We start from the raw sequence: 24,210 nt of genomic DNA, 5'->3' as shown, positions 1-24,210 counted from the left end.
CATTACTGTTTAAACAAAATAAGGAAACACATCAGTTTTCCCTACAGCAGGCAACTCCCTATCTTTGAAAAGGTGATGGATCGGCTAGGATGGTCAGTGCAAAGTCTTACTGCTTCTCAAAATGTATTTGCAAATGTTAGAGGAAGGCGGCTGTCATGAGGGGAGGGAAACCAGTTCCAGAAACAAAATCAATATCTGCTCGGCTTTATTCTCTTCTTTCCCAGGGGTTTAACTCATATTATGGAACGAGAAGGTCAGTACTTTCTAATAAAAACGATCTCCGTGTGCAAAATAGAATTGATTGGAAGGTTATATATTGATTGCCAGGAGACAAATTAATAGGTACTGAAGTGTTCTTCAAGTCAAAGTTCTGACAGGAAACTCTTGAAAAAAAAACACTTCGCTTCGAGTGGTACATGCCCTATAATTAACTTTCCAGTTCCAACTTACATATGCTGAGGAAACCATTTTACAATGCTTAATTATAGCAGTTTTTCATAATGGGAATGCTGCAGCCTGAAAAACACCACCTTTAAATAGAATATGACACCTCGTCTAAATGTTCTCACTTTATTAAATACACCCATTATACGGTGCTACATTTGAATAACTATGTTCGTCTTCAAGTATGTTCAATTTACATAGGTCAAAAGAAAAATGTGTTTTATAGCTTAAACCTGTAGTAGTCCCAATGGACCACTGAATTAATCATAAAATGTTCAGAAACGATCATTGCGCAGTTTCACGCTTAATAATATTCACACTGCAGAGCCGTTTGAATTAATAAAAGAAACGGTGAAGACAAATAGCAGTTTTTTTTGGCCATGACTATCATTCTTTACTTTTTTAACGAGAATTCTCGTTACCTGCTTCATTTTTCTGCCCATCCTTTTTCATTACTCATAGAAGTGTACTTCTGGTGTTCGATGTTATCATTGCCCATTTTAATAGCACAAAGCATCGTTGGTTAGTAGCTAGGTGTGCACAGAGGATTCACAGACATGAATCTCAATGCATTGCTGATGAAATGCTATGTTTGCCCTTCTAGGATTCAAACACAGAACCCGCTGCTCACAGAAATATATCAAAAGTGAATGCTTTAAATATCGTCCAAAATCCATGTAACATTGTGTTAGAAATGGGGGTCTCTAGTTGGCAGAGGTAGGTACCCTTGTCCATATAGGGACCCTTCTTGTCAGGGTAAGGGGGATACACGCTTTAGATAGCCCCTGCTCACCCCATGGGTAGCTTGGTACGAGCAGACAGACTTATCCTAAAGGCAATATGTAAAGGATTTGTACTCAGAACACTCAGTAATACAGTGATAACACCACAAATGGACAACACACGAGTTTAGAAAAATAAAGTACCTTTATCTAAACTCAACAAGACCAAAATGACACACATCCAACATTCAGGTAATAAGTTATAGCTTTAGAACAGCTATTGCAAGCATAAAGGTTGTTGAAAATAAATAGCTTCACCTGGGCCTATTGCGATGTTGTGACAGTAATAAATCCAAAGTCCAGTGCCGACTGCGAGGAGAGCGGCATCGGGCACGGCGTCACACGGACCCACGAACAAACAGTACTTTGAAAATTGTCTATGATGATAAACGGCATCGTGGAGGTGAGGCGTCGGTGCCGAGGTCAAAGTCGGCTCCCTGGCTGCCACAGGGGAGGGGAGGTCAGGCGTTGTGTCCGCGAGGAGGTGATGTGTCATGTCCAGGACAATGGAAGACGGTTGCGTCGGCGGTAAGGCATTGGTTCCGGTGGTAATGCAAAGTCGGAGAGTGTGTGGAGTCCCCCTCAGCATTTATTGGCACCACGATAGCAGGATGCAGGCACTGGCAATGAAGGAGTCCGTGTAAGCACTAACGTTGGTCATGACCAATAACTGCATGCATCCACAGGCGTCAAAGGGCATTAGAGATGGGGTGCAGGCTGGGCGGTGTGTCCTTCACTTTAGGAGCGGTGCTCTGGACCCCGGTGCAGGTCACCGCATCGCAGCGGCATCGGTGACGGTGTCGGAGACAGGTTTTCTTCCTTTTGTAAAGTTGCTTCCTACTTCCAACAGCAGGAACAAACTCCAGAGGCCCAAAACTGGAATAGGCACCTGCTGGCTGGTCTAAACTCTCAGCAATAGAGCTCAGAGGAGCGGGGAGTGAAGTCTTTGTGGCCCTGAGGCTTCAGAACAGGAGGCAGCACACACAGGCACTTGGACATCTTCTTCAAGCAGGTTCAAAGCAAAGTTCCAGTCTTTGTCTTCTCCGTGGCAGAAACAACAACTTCAGGTCAACCCTACACAGCACACTGCAAAGGGGGAGCTCTTTTCTGCTTTCTCCTTGGCAGGGTTTCCTCTTAAATCAAGTAGTTTAACGTTCTGGGGTTTTCCGTCCAATACTTATACCCAAAGTATATTTGCTCTCTTTTGAAAGGGGTGTCTGAGCCCAGTCCAACCCAGTTCTGCCCTCACTGGTGCAGCATGACCAAAGGGGCTGGAGACAGCATTGTGCAAAGGAGTCAGGCCCTAATCAGGTGAAAGGAAATCTCCTCGCACTACTCTAAATGTAGCCAGGGTCTATTCAGCCCAGCTCTGAGTCATCCAGGAAGGGTCAGGCACAGTTCAACCCGCCAGTGGCTGTCTACAGTGAATGCACATCACCAGCCCCTGCCACTCCAAAACCAGAAAGTCAGTACACAAACAGGCAGAGGCACACAGAATGGTTAGACAGGAAAAGTAGAGAAGTGTGGCTCACTGGTTAGAGGAGGCAGACCTGGAAGCAGAGGTTCAGCCCGGGACCAGGGTTCAATTCCCGGCTCGGCGGGGTCTTGAGTCCTAAAATGTCCATGGACTCGACAATTCTCGCTCCGGTGCCTACTCGATTCACGGGTTCACACTCTGCGACTCTGGGCAATAGCTTGCTTAATCTCCACAACGGCCCCTCGCAGCGGGATGCCTGGCTTTCACCTTGCAGATACCCTGCCGGGGTTATCTCACAGGGGAATACCAGGACGGGTGCCCTAAGCAAGCGCTTAGAAACTGCTCGGTGATTTGCACTATATAAATTCCTGTACATTTACATTTACATTTACAATGCCGTCTTCCTAAATGTGATATTTTCAAACACACGATTTCAAAACCATCTCTAATACAAGATGTGTTATAAAATTCTGAGTTCAGAGAGCCTAAACTTTATTTCTCTATCTTGTCCCAAGGGGAAGCTATACTTCTAAGAGGTTACAAACCATTTCCCATTCTATCATATGGGGTAAGAAAGCTTTTCAAAAGTGAAAAACGAAATTGGCAGTATTTCACTATAAGGACATGTCACACACACCAGTACATGTCCTAACTTTCACATACACTGCACCCTGCCCAGGGGGGTACCTTGGGCCTACCATATGGATATCTTACATGTAAGAAAAGGGAAGGATAGGGCCTGGCAAGTGGGTGGCACTTTCCAAGAAGACATCACAGTTAGCAACTGTGCACAGACACTGCAGTGGCAGGTCTGAGATACCTTTCCAGGGGTGGCACAATCAATGCTGTGGGCCCACTAGTAGCATTTGATTTACAGGCCCTGGCACACTACAGTGCACTTTACTAGGGACCTACAAGTAATTCAGATATGCCAATCAGGGAACACCAATTGTAAAAAACAATTTACACAGACACCATATGCACTTTATCCCTGATTAGTATTGGTAAAGGGCCCAGAGTCCTAAAGCCAACAACAACAGGTCAGTATAAAATAGGAGGGAGAAGCAAATTGTTTGGGTATAACCCTGTAAAAAGGGCCAAGTCCAACACAACCCCCTTCCAGGCTAAAGCCAGGTAGACCAATCCATACCTCGATGGGCCTTCCTGCTAGGGGTGATAAAACGTGGAACCTGGCCCGCAATAGCAGGGGTCTATTCCCATTCTACGCCATCCTGAACCCAGTTGGATCCACATATCCATACTCTCAGGGCCCACTAAGCTGACCTATGGGGAACCCTTCTCACCTGTGGACCCCATCTTTTCACTGCCTAAACCTACTTTGCTCACAGAGATGCCCAACAGGCCGACAGTACCCATAGCCGACACAGTGGTGTGGCCTAGTCCACTCCCGGGGCGTGACTCCTGTCCCCGTCCCAGGGGCAACTCTGTCCATCTGGACAGCAAGCCACAGTAGCCACTGACAACTGTCAGTAATGAGAGCCAGGGCTCATGCCTTTCCAACCTCTCCAACATCTTTGATATCCGAGAGTGGGGGCTGTAGACCCAGGTGCCTGATACCCTTTCTCCCCTCTCCCTCCTACCAGATCAGGTATGGCATCCTGAAACTGGCCCACCAGCCCCGGGTCTGTACCCTGTGGCTGGACAGGAAACTGGGACGGGCTCTTCCACAACCAGTATACTTCCCTGGGGCTCTGCACCCTCACACCTGGAGCAGTACCCCAGACTCCAGAATTGTCAGGGCACCTGTGGCAGGTGTCCCACACAATTCTGCCACCAGTTTGGGGGTGCTATCATGCAACTGGTATACCAGCCGAGGGTCTGTATCCTTGGGCTGGAGAGGGGTCATGAGTGAGGCCTCCCTCACCCTATGCCCCCTCCTGGGGCACAGCACCTTCCCACTTGGAGTGGTACCCCCAGAAGACAAACCGCTATGGATACTGCTAGTAGTCACCCCTTTCTCCAGGTCAAGGGGGACACCCTGAACCTGGTCTCCCAACCCAGGATCTTTACCCTTAGGCTGGACCTGGTCCTAGCTACCCAGGACTTCCAGGGGAGTACACGCCCCCCAAGGGAAGCACACTCCTCATGATTTGTGCAAGAGTCTGCCTGGCACAGGTTTCCAGCCTCCTGTCCACCTGACAGAGCATGAAGACCACCTAGGCCAGAAGTGGCCTCACCAAGGTCAGTCCAGTGCTGCTCTGACCTCACAGTCGGCAACCCCTGACCCAATGGTCCTTTCACTAGGGACGGAGTCCCCCTTACCCTTTTCTCTGGATTCATGCACCCACCCAACTGGAGAGGTGCTTCCGGACACCAGAAATGGTGGGATGCTTGTTACAGCATTACCCCCCAGTTCACCTGACACTTTTGGATCCCCCCCAGGGGATGGCCTCCCAGTATAGACTAGACCCCCTTCCTGGTGTTCCCTTTTGGAACCAACCAGACACTGGGACTGGGTTTTGGGCACATTAGCACAGAGCCCACTCCCAGTCCTCAGAGACAGGCCGTGGGACCCTATACCTGTCTGACTACGCTGAGACCTATCTGGGCTACCACAAACATCCACTACCTCACTTGATTGGGAAAATCCTGAACCACCCCCTTCAGAATTACTCCCAAAAGCTTCTGCAGACCCGCTGGAATCCACCAAAAGGTCTGCGTCCAGTGCAAGCTCCCTGGGGTCTGAAAACTCTCACTCCACCGGCTGTTGGCAGAGCTCTGGAAAACAGGAACTTAAAATATGCTTAGGTGTTGACCAAGCTACTATTTACCTCACCATCCAGTGCCTCACACAAGTACCTCACATCTCTCTCCTGAGACTGGCGAAACAGTGTCTGACTATTTCTGTCTCTCAACCCACACTCTTCTGGGCGGTCTCCATACTCACATACCGGAAGACATGTGGAACCACAGAATAGTAGAATATTTGCTATTACCAATTGGATTTCACTGCATTTGTGCCATTCAAATTTAACCTAGTGTGTAAGAAACATGACTCTTTGAAACATATCCTCTATATCATATGCTAGTACACTTACACACAAATTCAGATATGTACAAATAACCACTGCTCCTAAACTCCATATCTCATGCTCATTTCAGACATGCATTGTTTTCCTTGATACCCATATTTCACTATACAGATTTGACCATATAAATTGGTCAATATTCTGTGGACAAGGAAATATCACTATACTGGGCAGTTCAGGTATTATCTCTGGGTACCTTGGATTCTTGGGGAACCTACAATGCCTATATATCCCCAAAACCGGAAGGGTCTCCTAGAGCCAATGGAATAGTGTTTTTGTAAATCGGGCCACTGTGACTGAATGTTACAAATGAAAATGTCGTCATAAATTGCTGCTTTTTTGTCTACTAACTTTGAATATTTCTTTATTTCAACAGTTAGTTTATTTAGTAAAACCTCTACACATATAAGCCCTTGCTAAATTTGAAATGTTTTCTATGTTTCAGAAATGTCTAGATTTCCTGGATCACCCATGGGTTTCAATCTGATTTCTAGGAAGAAAGCACAAAAATTTGGAAAAATGGGCTACTTCTTCGAAAAATGGAAAAGCTGTTGCAAAACATGTGTTATTATTTATTCACTTCTGCATGTTCCTCAAAGTTGGGAAGATAGTAACTTTAGAACAGGAAACTGTTTATTGATGTCATTTTTAGGCAGAAAGAAAAACAGATGCTTTTTTTCCGAGCACTTCTTTCCTATTTTTCCCATAGAACTCGTTAATTAGCTATATTTTGCCTATTTTCACCGTCCCCTCCAACGGAATCCACAAACCCTGGGTAGCTTTAGAATACACTGGATGTTGGAAAAAAATTCTCTAATTTGGCATAGATATCTTATGTGGAATCACAGTTATAGGGGCATATTCTCTAAAACTAATCGCCAAGTTAGCGACACTTTTCTGCCACGAAAGTGGCAATAGATTTATCGCCCTATTCACAAACCTGCACTAACAGCCGACATTGTCAGTTTACCTGCGATAGTTGGCACTAAAAACATTGGCAATGCTGACAGTGACAAATAACGCTAATCATATGCAGAATAGGCGTTCCCTTCCGAAAACTATTGATAACACCACTTTGCGATATTCTCAATGACCAGCCAGATCAGCGATGCGGTCCAAAAACAGGCGATAAGGCACGTTAGCTGCAGCGACTTAAGACCTGCTATTTTCTGGTCTTAAGTAGGATGAAAACCTGCAGAATTAAGGGAGCCCAGCCCAGAGCCACATCTGAAGACCAACAGATGCCATGGAGCTATTAATTATGCAGCTTGAGGAACCAAGAGGGCCACAACACCCACCGCCGCCACCTCCAGGACCACCCCCCGGACTAACACCGAGGCAGAGCAGAACAAGATAGCGGACCTTCCGAAAATTCACCAGCCTCAGAGACTTAACGCCTGAGGATGTCATTGCCCACTACAGGCTCAAAAGGACAGCCAACCTCCGCATCCTGACCCACATTGCCACAGGCTGTAGGTTCCGACACTAGGGACAACCAACATCTCTCCGAAGACAATGCTGCTGGCTGTGCTGCATTTGTTGGCCTCTGGTACCTGCCAACCAACAACTGCCAGTCAGACGAGTCTCAAAGCCAGCCCTATCAAAGTTCCTCACACTTGTCTTGGATGCTATCATTAGCTTGATACCGCAGCACCTTCACTTCCCCCACACTGCACAAGAATAGCTGGAGACCAAGCAAGGCTTCTACGCCATAGCTGGCTCCCGGCACGTGTTGGGGGCATTTGACTGCACACATGTCCTACTTGTGCCCCCTGCCGACACTGCACACAATTTCTGCAACAGAAACCACACACATTCCATTAATGTGCAGGCAATAGTGGACCACCGGGGACTGTTCACCAATGTCGTCGCCAACTTCCCAGGCAGTGTGCATGATTCCTACTTTTTCCAACAGTCCATCATCAACCAGTGCTTTCAGGATGGCACCTATGGAAATACAATGCTCGTTGGTGAGTACCAATGGAACACATCAGACACCTCAACTCCATAATCATACAACTCACAACCTTGGGAATTACAAAATCATATACACATGCCAAACAATATGCTCAGCTACCAGACACGACAACTCAAGTAACTGTGGTAACGGGCCAGAGATGTAGACAAACCATCCACAAAGGCATAGCCCCTCTGCCACACAATTGCAGAATGTGGGGACAGGTGGGAACCAAGAATGTGCAAAGGAGGCAAATGACCCATAAATAAGAATGTACACAATGCCAAGTGTGGCGGGTATGTGCTGGACAGTCTTGAGTAAGCAGAGCACAGACATGTTCATGTGGACATATACTGCTGGTGTTGGTAATGTTGTGGACAGTGGACGCAACCATGTTACCTCAGGCAGTGGGGAAGACTTTGGACATGTAGGTATGGTGCCCCCCTGTAAGTGTAAGTTTAGTGGGCTGGGCTGTCATACGCCAGTTCAGCATAGGAGTGTGAATAAATAGCCCTGGGCTCTGGGTGTGGTTAACTTCTGGGATGGCCACCAAAGTAACTCCTGCATGTGTCTCTGTGTCTGCCATATCCTGACCATAAGCCTACACACACACGTGGCTGATCACCTTCAACGGACAAATCTACATCGGCGACGAGGTGGCTACGTCACATGCCACCAGGCGCACATCTCATCATCACCTGCAGGTGCATGTCTGCCAGGGCGGTGCCCCTCACCCTGACACAATGCCGCCCCTGTGACCAGGGGTGCCTCAGTGATCCTGTGTGCCTGCTGAACCCCAGCCCGCTGGTCCCCAGACCTGTCCAGCACCTAGCTGTGATTGCCCGCCCCTGTGCACCCAGGCTTCACTGCTCACCGGTGCAATCTTCAAACCTGAGGCCCACAAGCTTGGCAACCTCCTCAGCTGATCACTGGCTTCCATGCAACAGGCCCCCAGCACAACCAGCGGCACCGCACCATGGAGTTCTGTGTGTGCTGACTGCTCCCTTCAGCCAACACTGTGGTCCAGCAGCAAGCTGCACACCCACTCAGCTCTTTAGTGGGCCTACCTCAGTGCACCGCAAGTCAACGCTACATGGCGGTAGGCCTGTGCTGGATGCAGTGCCTCAGGTGCGGTGCCACTACCTCTATGCACCACAAGTCATCGTCCCGTGGGGCTACCCCACAAGTCCACCCCCAGCAGCCAACAGCATGTCTTCGGTAATGCTACTAAATCCCTTCACAGTCACGGGGCCACCCTCATGGCAGGCAGGCCACTGGAAAGCCTGGGTGGAATGTCTGGAGACGTACTCTGTAGCGCACAACCTCACAGCACCGCGGCAGCGGCCCACATGTAGGCTCTGGGCGTGGTTCAGGTTCAGGTTTTAAAGTCTTTATTTCGATGATAAAATCATAAAAGACGACATTTAATACATATTTAAACATTTAGTCATTTAGACAGCTGAACAATATTCCTTTATAACGTTTTACAATAGCAGCATTATTGTCCTAATACATTGAGGGTTAGCTTAAAAACACCTTTTAAAGTTAAAAATAGTTATTAAACAACTAAGAAATGCAAAGACAAACCTGACCAGTCAATACTAAAAGAAGGATTTTTTAAAATACGGAAAAAGTAAAACCATTCCTAATACAATGTACATTAGCCTGCATTTAAGAAAAACAGCTATACTTTGATTTAACAAATAGGAGAACCCTATTAATGGTTTTGTTTGCTTCTTGCCCTGATGGCCCAAGCCCACCCTAAAAATGTTGCTATGCTCACCACGAACACCTCAGAGGTGTTAGTTTTTAAAACCCAAATAGCCTCAGCAGACCTTCTAAAAGGGAGGCGTTGAAACAGAGGTTTTATCCATTTTGTTCGTGGCGCTAAGTAGGTCGGACAAGCAAACAAAAAATGACCCTCAGTTTCCTTATGGCCTGGGCACCAACTGCAGAGTTCCGTTGCTCCATTAACCCAATTTTTAGTAAAAGAATTCAGTGGCAGGGCTCCTACCTGAAACTGGTGGTAAAGTTTCTTGTCCAGCGATCTGGTGATAGTATCCCAGTAAGTCTCACGGGAGGGATCCAGCTTAAAGGTCAGAAACCTTCCCGTTAGACTAACAGAGCTGGAGGCGGTGGCCAACGATTGACGGACCGAGGCCCAGTACAATGCCTTGAATTCCTGTTTTGAGGGAAAGGCATTAGTACCCGGAGATGCCCACAGCTGTTCCAGTCCCATTTCGACCAGAATAATTTTTACCGTTTGTAGCCAGGGAATTCTCCCGGAGCCCCCAATTGACCTTACTTCAGCCAATTCCTCTGCAAAAAGAGTGAGGTCAGGGGAGGTCCATATGCGCCTCCAAAAGGCCACCAATCTGAATCTTGCCATCTCATTAATTGGGTTGCATCCCATGTCATGGCAGAGGGGTATAGAGGGAGAAGATTGGGGTAACCCTACCAAGCTCCGTAAAAACTTACACTGGATTTTAAATAGGCTTGAGAGATCCATGAATCCCCAGAGATCTGCACCATACAGGATTGCAGCCTTAATCTTAGTATCATAAATCTTTAACGCTGGTGTGACCCGTTTTGTAATCGATCTCTTTTGCTCACTTAAAAGGCAGCCAGTCAGTCGAGCAAATTTTAGCTGTTGAGCACCTACTTGCTCTTTCCATCGCAAGCGACGGTCCAGGGTAACCCCTAAGTAAGTCATGGTCTCAACTTGTTCCAAGTTGACTCCACTCATACTTACAGTGCTCCGAACAGAATGACTCCTAGTGAGGACCATAAACTTAGTTTTGCCCACATTCACCTTGAGATCATTGATGACACAGAACTCCTTGAAGCGGTTCAAAGCCCGCTGTAGGCCACTGCGTGTTTTAGAGAGGAGTAGAGTGTCATCGGCAAAGATGAGCATTGGGAACCTTGTCCCTGCGAGCGAAGCGGCATCAGTGGGAGTGTCTGCGAAGAATTTAACTACTTGATCGATAAATAACAAGAAGAGTGTTGGCGCCAGGACACACCCCTGACGGACTCCTCGAGTCACCGGAAAGGATTCCGTCACTTGTCCCTGGCCTCCCCACCTCACCCTTGTCTGAACTGGGGTGGCGGAGTGAGCTAAAGAACGGTGATGGATTAAACCCAGATCAGTTGACTGGGGGTGAGTGTTTGTATTGTCAACGCTCCGTCCATCACCACCTTTGGTTTTTCTTTGTTCGCCCTAAGTTGGCAGGGTATGCTCAGACGTGAGTCCCTTGCTCACTTTGCCACTGGAGTCAAGCAAGCCCGGCTGAAGACGGCTGTAATGCCAGAAACCGGTCCTGGGAAGCTTGATTCCGGTCCAGGGAAGACATGGCTTGGCAGTTCGGGCTGGACTGTTCCCATAAGGCACAGGGTCAGACTGATTTGCATATGGGCATGTCTGAACTGGGGTGGCGGAGTGAGCTAAAGAACGGTGATGGATTAAACCCAGATCAGTTGACTGGGGGTGAGTGTTTGTATTGTCAACGCTCCGTCCATCACCACCTTTGGTTTTTCTTTTATCGTCCTAAGTTGGCAGGGTATGCTCAGACGTGAGTCCCTTGCTCACTTTGCCACTGGAGTCAAGCAAGCCCGGCTGAAGACGGCTGTAATGCCAGAAACCGGTCCTGGGAAGCTTGATTCCGGTCCAGGGAAGACATGGCTTGGCAGTTCGGGCTGGACTGTTCCCATAAGGCACAGGGTCAGACTGATTTGCATATGGCCATGTCTGAACTGGGGTGGCGGAGTGAGCTAAAGAACGGTGATGGATTAAACCCAGATCAGTTGACTGGGGGTGAGTGTTTGTATTGTCAACGCTCCGTCCATCACCACCTTTGGTTTTTCTTTGTTCGCCCTAAGTTGGCAGGGTATGCTCAGACGTGAGTCCCTTGCTCACTTTGCCACTGGAGTCAAGCAAGCCCGGCTGAAGACGGCTGTTATGCCAGAAACCGGTCTTGGGAAGCTTGATTCCGGTCCAGGGAAGACATGGCTTGGCAGTTCGGGCTGGACTGTTCCCATAAGGCACAGGGTCAGACTGATTTGCATATGGCCATGTCTGAACTGGGGTGGTGGAGTGAGCTAAAGAACGGTGATGGATTAAACCAAGATCAGTTGACTGGGGGTGAGTGTTTGTATTGTCAACGCTCCGTCCATCACCACCTTTGGTTTTTCTTTGTTCGCCCTAAGTTGGCAGGGTATGCTCAGACGTGAGTCCCTTGCTCACTTTGCCACTGGAGTCAAGCAAGCTCGGCTGAAGACGGCTGTTATGCCAGAAACCGGTCCTGGGAAGCTTGATTCCGGTCCTGGGAAGACATGGCTTGGCAGTTCGTGCTGGACCGTTCCCATAAGGCACAGGGTCAGACTGATTTGCATATGGCCATGTCTGAACTGGGGTGGCGGAGTGAGCTAAAGAACGGTGATGGATTAAACCCAGATCAGTTGACTGGGGGTGAGTGTTTGTATTGTCAACGCTCCGTCCATCACCAACTTTGGTTTTTCTTTGTTCGCCCTAAGTTGGCAGGGTATGCTCAGACGTGAGTCCCTTGCTCACTTTGCCACTGGAGTCAAGCAAGCCCGGCTGAAGACGGCTGTTATGCCAGAAACCGGTCCTGGGAAGCTTGATTCCGGTCCAGGGAAGACATGGCTTGGCAGTTCGGGCTGGACTGTTCCCATAAGGCATAGGGTCAGACTGATTTGCATATGGCCATGTCTGAACTGGGGTGGCGGAGTGAGCTAAAGAACGGTGATGGATTAAACCCAGATCAGTTGACTGAGGGGGAGTGTTTGTATTGTCAACGCTCCGTCCATCACCACCTTTGGTTTTTCTTTGTTCGCCCTAAGTTGGCAGGGTATGCTCAGACGTGAGTCCCTTGCTCACTTTGCCACTGGAGTCAAGCAAGCCCGGCTGAAGACGGCTGTAATGCCAGAAACCGGTCCTGGGAAGCTTGATTCCGGTCCAGGGAAGACATGGCTTGGCAGTTCGGGCTGGACTGTTCCCATAAGGCACAGGGTCAGACTGATTTGCATATGGCCATGTCTGAACTGGGGTGGTGGAGTGAGCTAAAGAACGGTGATGGATTAAACCAAGATCAGTTGACTGGGGTGAGTGTTTGTATTGTCAACGCTCCGTCCATCACCACCTTTGGTTTTTCTTTGTTCGCCCTAAGTTGGCAGGGTATGCTCAGACGTGAGTCCCTTGCTCACTTTGCCACTGGAGTCAAGCAAGCTCGGCTGAAGACGGCTGTTATGCCAGAAACCGGTCCTGGGAAGCTTGATTCCGGTCCAGGGAAGACATGGCTTGGCAGTTCGGGCTGGACTGTTCCCATAAGGCACAGGGTCAGACTGATTTGCATATGGCCATGTCTGAACTGGGGTGGCGGAGTGAGCTAAAGAACGGTGATGGATTAAACCCAGATCAGTTGACTGAGGGGGAGTTTTTGTATTGTCAACGCTCCGTCCATCACCACCTTTGGTTTTTCTTTGTTCGCCCTAAGTTGGCAGGGTATGCTCAGACGTGAGTCCCTTGCTCACTTTGCCACTGGAGTCAAGCAAGCCCGGCTGAAGACGGCTGTAATGCCAGAAACCGGTCCTGGGAAGCTTGATTCCGGTCCAGGGAAGACATGGCTTGGCAGTTCGGGCTGGACTGTTCCCATAAGGCACAGGGTCAGACTGATTTGCATATGGCCATGTCTGAACTGGGGTGGCGGAGTGAGCTAAAGAACGGTGATGGATTAAACCCAGATCAGTTGACTGGGCGTGAGTGTTTGTATTGTCAACGCTCCGTCCATCACCACCTTTGGTTTTTCTGTGAAAATGCAGTTTCATTTCATAGGTAGAGTATTCAGTTTGTACTTTTTGACGGGTTGCGTTGAGTCCGGTCTGTAGGGGGAGCGATGAGTCGAGTCTTCATGCTTGTTCTGATTTGCAGGCGATGTGTTGGGAAAGCGTCTCGCACAGGTACGATGCATAGATCTTCGGGATGCGACAGTGATCGATGCCGCGGCGTTGCGCGGTGTCGGTCCTCTTCAGCTGCGATCCCTCGATGCGTCAGTTCTTGCAGCGGCAACAGGCGCTGCGATGATCTTTGCAGCGGCACGGCAATGCAATGGAAATCTTTTCGCGCCTTTGAGATGTACTAGCGAAATGTGCTGCAAGATGAGTGATGCAACGGGTTTTGCAGTTCCTTCACGCTTCTTGTTCCAGCTCCCAAACAGCAGCAACAACCTTCAGAGACCCCACAACTAGATCAAGCACTCTAGGCAGGTCAGACCTCACACAGCAGAGTTCAGGGGGAGCTGGGGGTGAAGTTTTTTTGTTCCTGGGACTTCAAAGCAGGAAGCCAGCTCTCCTCAGGCCCTTAGAGATCGTCTTCAAGCAGGGGACACAGCACGCAGAGTAGCAACTGCAGGTTAGCCTCAGAACATACAGCAAGGGAAGTCCTTCTCTTCAGTTTCTCCAGCTCTTCCTTGAATTCCAGGATGATCTAAAGTTCAGGGGTTTCAACTCTTACTTTTATACCCCAAAAGTCTTTGTTCTCTATGTGTGAGGAGTACTGGACCCGGGCCACACCAGTTCTGGGTGCACTCCGCCAGTACACAACTTCTTCCTTTGTCAGTGTAAGCCACAGTCATCAGACACACCACAGGAGGTGGAGCCAGCATTGTGGAAGGCAGGCACAGCCCCATTCAGACCCAGGTGTTATTCCTCCCACCACTCCAAATGCAGATAGGTCTATTCAGCCTAGTGCTGACTCACCCAGACTCCTTTAGCCACCCCAGCCCCTGTCACTCCCAAATCAGATAGTCAATCCACAAACAGGCAGAGGCATACAGAAAGGTTGAACAATAAAACAGACACTTTCTGAAAGTGCTTTTTTCAAACACAGAATTTAAAAATCATCGTTACTAAAAGATGTGTTATTAAATTCTGAGTTCAGGGATACCAGACTCCAATTTTCCATCTCCCTCCCATTGCGAGCATATGTAGGTAAACATGTTACACAGCCTTCCCCATCCTCGCCTATGGGCAAGATAGCCTTTCAGTAGTGAAAAACCAAATTGGCAGTATTTCACTATCAGGACATGTTACACACATTAGTACATGTCCTACCTTTCACATACACTGCACCCTGCCCAGGGGGTACCTTGGGTCTACCATAGGGGTGTCCTATGTGTAAGAAAAAGGAAATGTAAGGCCTGTCAACTGGCTACACTGGCCAGGTCAATATGCCAGTTAACAAACTGCACTCAGGCACTGCGGTGGCAGGCCTGAGACAACCTTTCAGGGCTACTTTTGGGGGTGGCACAATCAGTGCTGCAAGCCCACTAGTAGCATTTGAGTTACCAGCCCTGGCACACTCAGTGCACTTTACTAGGGACCTACTGGTAAGACAAATATGCCAATCATGGATAACCAATCACAATAACAATTTACACAGGGAGCATTTGCACTTTAGCACTGATCAGCAGTGGTAAATTGACCAGAGTTCTATAGTCAACAACCACCGGTCAAAAAAAAAAGGAGGAGGAAGCAAAAAGTTTGGAGAAAACCCTGCAAAATGGGCCATTTCCAACACAACCCCCTCCCAGCCCAAACCCAGGGTAGACCAATAAATGCCTTGATGGACTTTCCTGCTTTGGGCGACAGAACATGGAAACTGGACCAAACAGCAGGTGACGATTCCTTTTCTACCCCTTCCTGAACCCAGTGGGATCCATCTATCTATACTCTCAGGGCCCACTAGGGTAACCCATGGGGGACCCTTCTCCTCACCTGGTGACCCAATCTGTGCAGCACCTAAACTTACTTTGCTCACAGAGGTGTCCGCACTGGTAGACAGTACCCACCTGACCAACACAGCGGTGTGGCCCACTGCACCCCCAGGGTGTGACTCCAGCCCCCCTCCCAGGGGCAACTCTCTCCACCAGGACAACTAGCCACAGTGGCCGCTGAAGCTGTCAGGGATAAGAGCCAGACCTCATGCCTTTCAGACCTCTCTAACCTTTGTGGCATCAGAAAGTGGGGGCAGTAGCCCCAGGTGCCTGGCACTTTTTCTCCTCTCCCCCTCTTGCCAAGTCAGGTATGGCATCCTGACACTGGCCCACCAGCCCAAGGTCTGTACCCTCAGGGTGGCCAGAGGTCATGGGCGAGGATCTCCTCCCCTACCTCTTCTTCTGGAGTCCCACCCTCTCCTCCCAGGAGATGCACCCTTAGAACACAGCTCTCCCACCAGTTCAAGACCTCTCTCCTGCAACTGGTCTCCCAACCTAGGATCTAAACACTCAGGTTGCACCGGGGTCAGAGGCGAGGACTCCCTCCCTCAGCACCCTCTTCCAGGAGTGGTACCTCTGGAAGACAAACCAGTCAGGACACTGCTTACAGTCATCCTTCCCTCCAGGTCATGTAGAACCTGAACCTGCCCTCCCAACCTTGCACTGAACCCTGCCGCTGATCACTTGCCGGGCACACCAGGACTTCTGGGGACACACACAGTATCCCCCCATGATAACACATGACTCATGTGTCATGTGGTGACCATCTGCCTGGTGCAGATCTCCTATCTCCTGTCCATCTGACAGTGCGTGAAAATCCCCAGGACAGAAGTGGTGTCCCCATGGTCACTCCTCGGAGACTCAGCCCTTCTGGCTGGGCCCTGACCCACTGGTTGTCCCACTGGGGAACACATCCCCCTCTAACCCCCAATCTGGACTCCTAGACCCTCCACTTAGGAGCGGCACCACCAGACACCAGAACCACTGGAGCTCTGTTTACAGATGCTCCAGGTTCTCCTGACACTAGGAAATCCCCCCCTCAAATGGCCTGCTAGTACAGCCTTGGGTCCCAACCTGGTGTTCCCTTAGGGAACACTCAGGCCCTGAGAAGGAGTTTCCGGTACCTTGGGACACAGCCCACATTCACTCCTTCTTCACTGAGACAGGATGTGAGCCCCTACACCCCTCCCACTACACAGGACCTAGCTTGGCTTCCCTGAACCTCTTCCACCACACAGGACTGGAAGATACCTGAGCCACTCCTTTTAGGATCATTTCCCAATGCCTCTTCAGACCATCTGGAATCCACCAAGAGGTTTGCCTCCAAGTTCCCTGGAATCAGAGAACGCACACTCCACCAGGTGTTGGCATAGCTCTGGAAAACAGGAACTTAAAATATGCTCTCCAACAAATGAATCACACATTGCCCCACAGTTGTTAACCAAGCTACCCTTTGCCTCACCATCCCGTGCCTCACACAAGTACCCCACACCACTCTCATGAGATTGGCAAGACAGTGTCTGACGGTCTCTTTCACTCAACCCACACTCTTGTTGGCGGTCTTCACACTCACACACCAGGACATCTACCATGGGGGAACCCCTCTCATCTAGAGTCAGTAGAGTGTCCCTCCCATCACTAGGAATATGATCCCCTGTGTCAGTTCTCTAGTCTACTTAAGGGTCACTGGACACCACTGGTGCTATCTCATAAACCTGACCCACCTAGTGTATATTAACCCCTTCATTCAAATTAGGCGCCACATCTTTGGGTGTGTGTACTTCTTCCCCAGCACTAGATAGCACAAACTTGCTGCCACCGTCTGAGCTGTACTCCACATCCAACTCAGCAAAGCTCACTTCCTGAGCTAAACACTTTTCCTTTTCAGCTAAGGCTCGCTCTATCCCCTCGTACTCCTGGTCTAGCTGCCTCAGCCTCCAGTCACAAGCACGATTCTGATTCCTCTCTTCACGAGCCAGTCTTTCCTAAAATGTTTCCTCCTCGAGCCCATTGCCCTCTTGGTATTCTGGCTGGGGATGCTCCCCCTCAGATTCTTGCTTAGAGTCATCTGCTAATGTTGCTTCCAAGCCTGGCTGAAGACGGCTGTAATGCCAGAAACCGGTCCTAGGAAGCTTGAATCCGGTCCAGGGAAGGCATGGCTTAGCAGTTCGGGCTGGACTGTTCCCATGAGGCACAGGGTCAGACTGATTTGCATATGGCCATGTCTGAACTGGGGTGGCAGAGTGGGCTAAAGAACGGTGATGGATTTAACCCAGATCTGTTGACTGGGTGTGAGTGTTTGATTGGTTCAGATGCTCTGTCCATCACCACCCCCTTTTCACCACCCCCTTTTGTACCGCTTACCTAATCCGATGGGCATCTAATAGGCAAGTAAAAAATGTTTTGTGATTTTTCCCTGTTTTGTTGAACAGACACTGAACTGCTCAGCGGGCCTGCAGAAGAGACATGTATCTGTGATAGCCAAAGAAGTAAACATTGTATACCCTCTAAGATTACAAAAAACAAGAGATAAATTATGAGGAATTCTTGCCCAATGCAATCAATTGAAATAAATTACTTTTTAACCTGCTATTTCTACCTTTATTCGTTAATTTAACATTTCAAGACAGTATAAGCTTTTGAGTCTGATCTGAGCAAAAAATGCTCCGTTTAGACAAGAAATGGTGACTTTTTGGAAGGATTAATAAAGTCCTTCTCTTGTGCCTAATTTCTGCAGCTACGAATAGAAAGCTGGAAATCAGTGTGTGCTTTGTTCATTCATTGCAGCTGTTCCATTCTGTCCCAACAATGTGTAATGATGTCTTACATATTTTTCAGATTCGGTTTCACATCATCCATAAATGTATGCACTTCACTGACACCCACATTTATTATCTTCATTATCAAAGTAACTGACCTGTACCACAATACATTTCGGTGCCTTTTATTTACCAATGTTATATTTTTGTGTTTTTTTCAGCATAAAGTACAAACTAAGTAAAAGCAAATCAGCGCACACAGCTCTTAAAAAAGAAATTAGACAATGTCCATCAAAGTACTGAGTCCCAGAATGCACTTTTAGCTCTCCCTTTCTCATTGTCTCTTGCTTCACTCCCATTGTGTGTGAATTCCATGGTACACTGCATCATCCTGAACTTGTCTTTGTTCTTTTAATTGCTGTGCCCTTAACTCGAGTCCAATGGTGCTCCTGCTGCTGTTTGTAGTATTCAATCTTTCGTGTTTGAATTGGTTGCAGCCGGCAGGAACACTATCTCCTCTTTTTTTTAATTTGTTCTTCCTGGTAACATTTTAGAGTTCACTGTTTTATCTTCATTGCCTGTCTAGCCTTTTCACATTTTAATTTGATACGCCAAGCCATTGCTATTGTTATTTTGTCTGATCTTATTCCTTCTGTGACTTACAACCTTCCCCTTACCGCTCCAGTGTATAACCTGCCCTGCACGATCCTCCTTTTACATCCACTGACATTAGCTACAGTCAATATCCTTTTATGGAGACAAGAATAAAAGAGACACGAAGTAGACTCAGTGGTTTATTACCGGTAGTGATGACTATTGTAAAGGTTACAAAAGTAGAAGTGAACAAAACCATTCTCTCTTCCTCGGTCCTATTCAGTGAACACCTGAATCAGCGGATATGTTGCTATGCAAGTGGGGATGTGTGTATGCTGAACTATTAGAGATGGGTATTTATAATGCAGAATTCAAAGGACATGCATATATGTCCACTTCTACTTCTTTCGAGGTATTAAAAACGTTGTTAAATATGTGTTAAGTATTTATTATTATAATGTTGATGGGCAGCTTCATTGATCAGTACATTTCAAACACGATAGATTATTCTGTGAGTTAGAACACGGTATAGTCGGAGCTACGACACTGCAGACAATGTTTTCTTTATAGCTGTACACTTTGAGATTGCCAAATAGGTTACAGTTTATATATTGTTGTACACATTAATCTGGACTACAACAATATTGACACAGAAAATGAAATTCGAGTCAATCTTACTGTTGTTTCTTGATCTTTCCCCCTACATTAAAGCGTGACTATTCTTTACAACTGCAGTATCATAGTGCGTGTTCGTGATACGTGTGCGTGGGTGTGTGCGCGTGTGTGTTAGCATAATTTAATGAGTGGGCAGCATTCAGAACGTGGGAAGGAAACCTTCAACCAACAGAGAATCAACAATGATATTGTGACAAGAGATATACTCCAACTTTGATACAAATATTGATAGCACAAAAGGTGTGGCATGCTGCGCCGCTTTCAGCTTCTTCTCAGATCGTCAAAGACAAAATGCCCAAGGTTGAGTACCCAGCATGCAGTGTAATTGTCTCAGGTGGAACTCTGGACAGGTACATTCGATTGCGCTCCTCATGATAACTTGGTTAAGTAGTCAAGGCCTAAATCGTGTAAGGCAATGCGAAGTCTGACATGAGATCCTGTATAATAAAATCATGAGAGTCCCAATAATGACCAAGTCAGAGCCATTTACTGGAAACAATCATAGGAGACACATTTAAAACATGGTAGGCAGCGAGCCAGTTCAGAAGCCGTAGTCTCTGGTGCTCTGATGAAAGCCTGGCTGCCATATTTAGAGATCACCACCAGTCAGGCAGGGGTTTCCTTGTATTCATTGGAGCGTTTCCTGTGGTGGTTCCATTGATGGCAATACACTTTGCCAAGAAGGTGCATGTTTGATGAGCACACTGGGCACAATACATTGTTTCCTGTAAACGAATTCCAAAAAAGGAATTTATTTTCTGAAAACAATAGCAATTGCCTGTATTGCAGCATTTTTTTTTTCTGCACATGGGCACTTTTGGTTGATTTCCCTACCCAGGACCACCATGGAGGACATGGATGAGCCACACAGGATACACAAGTGACATTTGTCCCACCCTCAGTTGGAGTGGGCGAGCACCACTACGAACTGATGGTGCAGTAGTGGTTGGACCTCCAGGTCAACGTTCATGCCAACAGTTCAAACAGATAGTCTAACGATAGAAAACCATTTCTTCTTCTGACACTTAATAGAGCAGAGGAACCTCTAGTTTTGCAGGGCCCGAGCACCAACAATTTATTGCAGTACTCTCGCTCTTTAAGGTTCAATTACATTTAAGACATCACATGACACAAAATCAAGAGATCAACATTGACCACATTAGTTATTCCTAGAATTCGCTGTTCGGTATACTGTGCACAGTCACATGGTGGTAATAATTCAAGGACCATCAATTTGGAACAGATCTGAATAAGTATATGGTTGCTAAAATCGATGGTCTTTTCTGTGCTAATTGCACTTTCCCTGCCCTGCACAATACAAACGTTAAATTGTTATTGGTTTACCTTATGTTTACAACGTATATCTTGTGTCCCAACGTTTGTCTTTCTCTTTTCTGTAACAGAATCAAATAACATGCTTTGTCTCCCAGTTTAGAGTAAGTCATTTACAATTAAATTGAAAGTGTGATAATTTGTGACCAAAAAAAGCTAGCATTGCCAGGTTTATTGTTCTGATTCCACCCTGGATATATTTTGAAGAAGTGTACATGTCAAGTTGGGCTCTGACCCTGCGGTGGAATTTGATCGTATAAGGACAAACGTGCACAGAAGGGCCACTACTCTAGGTTTAAACTAAGACACCAGTTTTTTCACAGCTGAACCTTAATACAGCTCAATAAGGACAGTAAATCTTTTGTCTGGCTTTCATCAATGCCTCCTGGCATCTGTGGAGAAGCGTGGCTCAGTGGTTAGAGCCGGCAGACCCGGAAGCTGAGATCGGCCGTGGACCAGGGTTCGATTCCCGCCTCGGTGGGTCTCGGACTCGACAAATCTCGCTCCGGTGCCTACTCAACTCACAGGGTCACACTCTGCGACTCTGGGCAATAGCTTGCTTAATCTCCACTACGGCCCCTCGCGGCGGGATGCCTGGCTTTCACCTTGTGGATACTCTGCCGGGGTACCTCACAGGGGAATACCAGGAAGGGTTCCCTAAGCAAGCGCTTAGATACCGGGTCAGTGATTTGCGCTATATAAATACAAGTACATTTACATGTACATTACATCTAAACTTAGAGGCTGTTGATATTAACGTGCCCACACCAAAGTGAAAGTTAGTTGTTGCTGATGGACAGGTATGTGGTATCACACAATAACTCAAAGGGATCATTCAAAAGGATTGCTGGTGTTAGGGAACATCCACGTAAGGCAACCCTACTGCTTCATGAAGTGCTCGGGGAATCTCACGTCAGTTGTAGTACACTTGATTGAACTTTCCTTCATTGATATCAAGTGAGGGGTAGATAGAGCGTCTTCGTGCATCCCTGCACTGCTTCATTTGGTTGTAACTGTAAAGCATGCACACCCCGCAGCTTGGCTCACCTCAATAATGTAATAGGGATACTGTAGCTGAGTCCTAGCTTTCAGGACATGGGCAGCTTCTAGATTCTGAGGTATATTTATTAAATCTCCACCCAATACACTGCAGCAAACAAAGTTGCTGCACTGGGTTGCATGAAGGGTAAAGAGCTGAAGAGACCCATATCTTCTAGGATGTGAATCTCTTCAGCTCTGTCCCTGTAATGGTGCACTTGCAGATGCCCAGAGCCAATGCAAGCACCTTTGCACCGTGGTGCAAGGGTGCCTACATTATGCGCTGGTTCTTTATGTGCAGTAAGGCATACCTTCCTGAACAAAAACAATCCTTGGAGGCATATTCCTCTTTCATGTCGAAAGAGGAAGTAACAAGGTGAATTAAAGGTATTTTTCCTTTTTACAATTCTGTCAGGTAGTGCACCATTTTTGGAGCAAACCCAGGTTCCGAAATCTTTGTAAATCTTGGTTTGCATCAAAATGCGTGGATGGATGCCTGGGAACACCCAGGCTCCACCCAGGCTCCACCCATGCTCCACCCTTAAACGCCTACCCGAACCAAATAAATGTACTATATAATTATAGCTTGTAAATGCCAAAAAGGATTTAGCGTCGGGCTGCACCACAAATGTGATGCAACACCGATGCAAAATCATAGTAAATCAGGGCCTCAGTTTTCACTGGCATGATGACATTGTCTATACAGCCCTTTTTTCATATACTTCATGCACATAATCTGGTACAGAAACACAAATATATATACAGAAACAAACACAGATCAAGAGAAAGGGTGAGAAATGCACTGAGAGGAACATACACTAGGAACAGGGGGCATGCAGAATTTGACAGTAACACTTGAACAATAGGACTTGGAGACATCTACAGTTTGGCAACTAGGTACTGAGACAGGGAATGTACACTGGCACGCAAATGCAAGTTAAATAGTCTTTTTTACTTTTGGCACACATACCTTTTAAAAACTGAGAACAACAATGAAAGTAGCAATGGTAACAAGGAATTCAGCAGTAAATCAATGTAGCTAGGTAGAATGGACTCAAAGGCAGCAAGTGCACATTGTAGGGTTAACAAAACTGGCAAATGTCTACAGTAAGTAAAAGTGTCTTAAACTCTCTCTTTTCTGTCTGTCTCTCTTCTTCTTTTAGTTAGTTTGAGCAGTGTGCCAAATAAGAGATCGTGCATAAACCTAATGTCAAGAAAACATGATTATATGTAGAAAGACCGACAAGATATTAGCAGAATTCAAGCTGTGGGAAAGCTGACATTTATCAGGTTTCTTCATTTTATGTGCATGCTTGAAGATTTGTTGCAGACAGGGGAACTCTGATTGGGGCCTGTGGCTAAGACTAGTGGCAGATTACGATGAGTATGTAGAAAACAGTGCTATAAAGAGTTACTTGGGGATGGTAATTATTGATAGTTCATGAAGTAGCAAATTCTCCACACTAGCTTGGGCAGTGAAATTCTCTAAAACAGAGATATTATCCTTATGCTACAAGAAGAGATGATATATACAGAATCAGCAACAGAATCATAGCATCAGAATCACAGAGTATCACTGTAACATGAAATACACTGATGCAGACAAATGGAAACACTGTGACCGAATGAAAAACTCAGGCAATACATAGAAGACATTGTTTCTTAAGAGATCAGCTGATACTGTGATGGAAATAGGGTATATTGATCCTGGTGCAGAAAGAGTCTTATAATGGGATCAGGAGAAAATGAACATGAGCTAAACTCACTTTATGCACTTTGCCACGGATTTCTGCCGCCACTGCTGCAGGAGTCACTTGGGGCCAGTATAAAGCAATGGGGTGACCCATTTATGTGCAGAACCTGGAGATTCGTACATTAAGCAAACAGTGGTTCTGCCACTTATCAGCTTATAGAAAGCGTCTACCATATTTATTCAATATGTCCCTCTCCTCGGGTGAGGCTAACATTCAATGAAAGAAATCAAAATGAAGCATAAGAAGCAGAAACTCATGTACTCTTGAATTAGTGTATGATTTTATAACAAATTTGGTTGAAAACTATATACTCAAAAATTGAGAAGAGGACATATATATGCACACACAGATATATGATGTGTATTTACACTTATTGACACATAACGTGAAGTGAAAACAAAGAAATCTATTTACATATCACAACACAATATATACATAACAAATGAACATATATTCAAGGCAAACATTTAAACACAGTGTGAGAAAATCTGATTCAACCTGACTTATAATAGATCTGGTTATTCTTGAGTATAATGGGTGATCAATAACACTTGAAAG

The sequence above is a fragment of the Lissotriton helveticus genome, chromosome 4_1 (assembly GCF_964261635.1).
Source record: "Lissotriton helveticus chromosome 4_1, aLisHel1.1, whole genome shotgun sequence".
Lineage (NCBI taxonomy): Eukaryota > Metazoa > Chordata > Amphibia > Caudata > Salamandridae > Lissotriton > Lissotriton helveticus.
The sequence above is the reverse complement of the archived record's forward strand: the minus strand, read 5'-3'. Positions refer to the sequence as shown.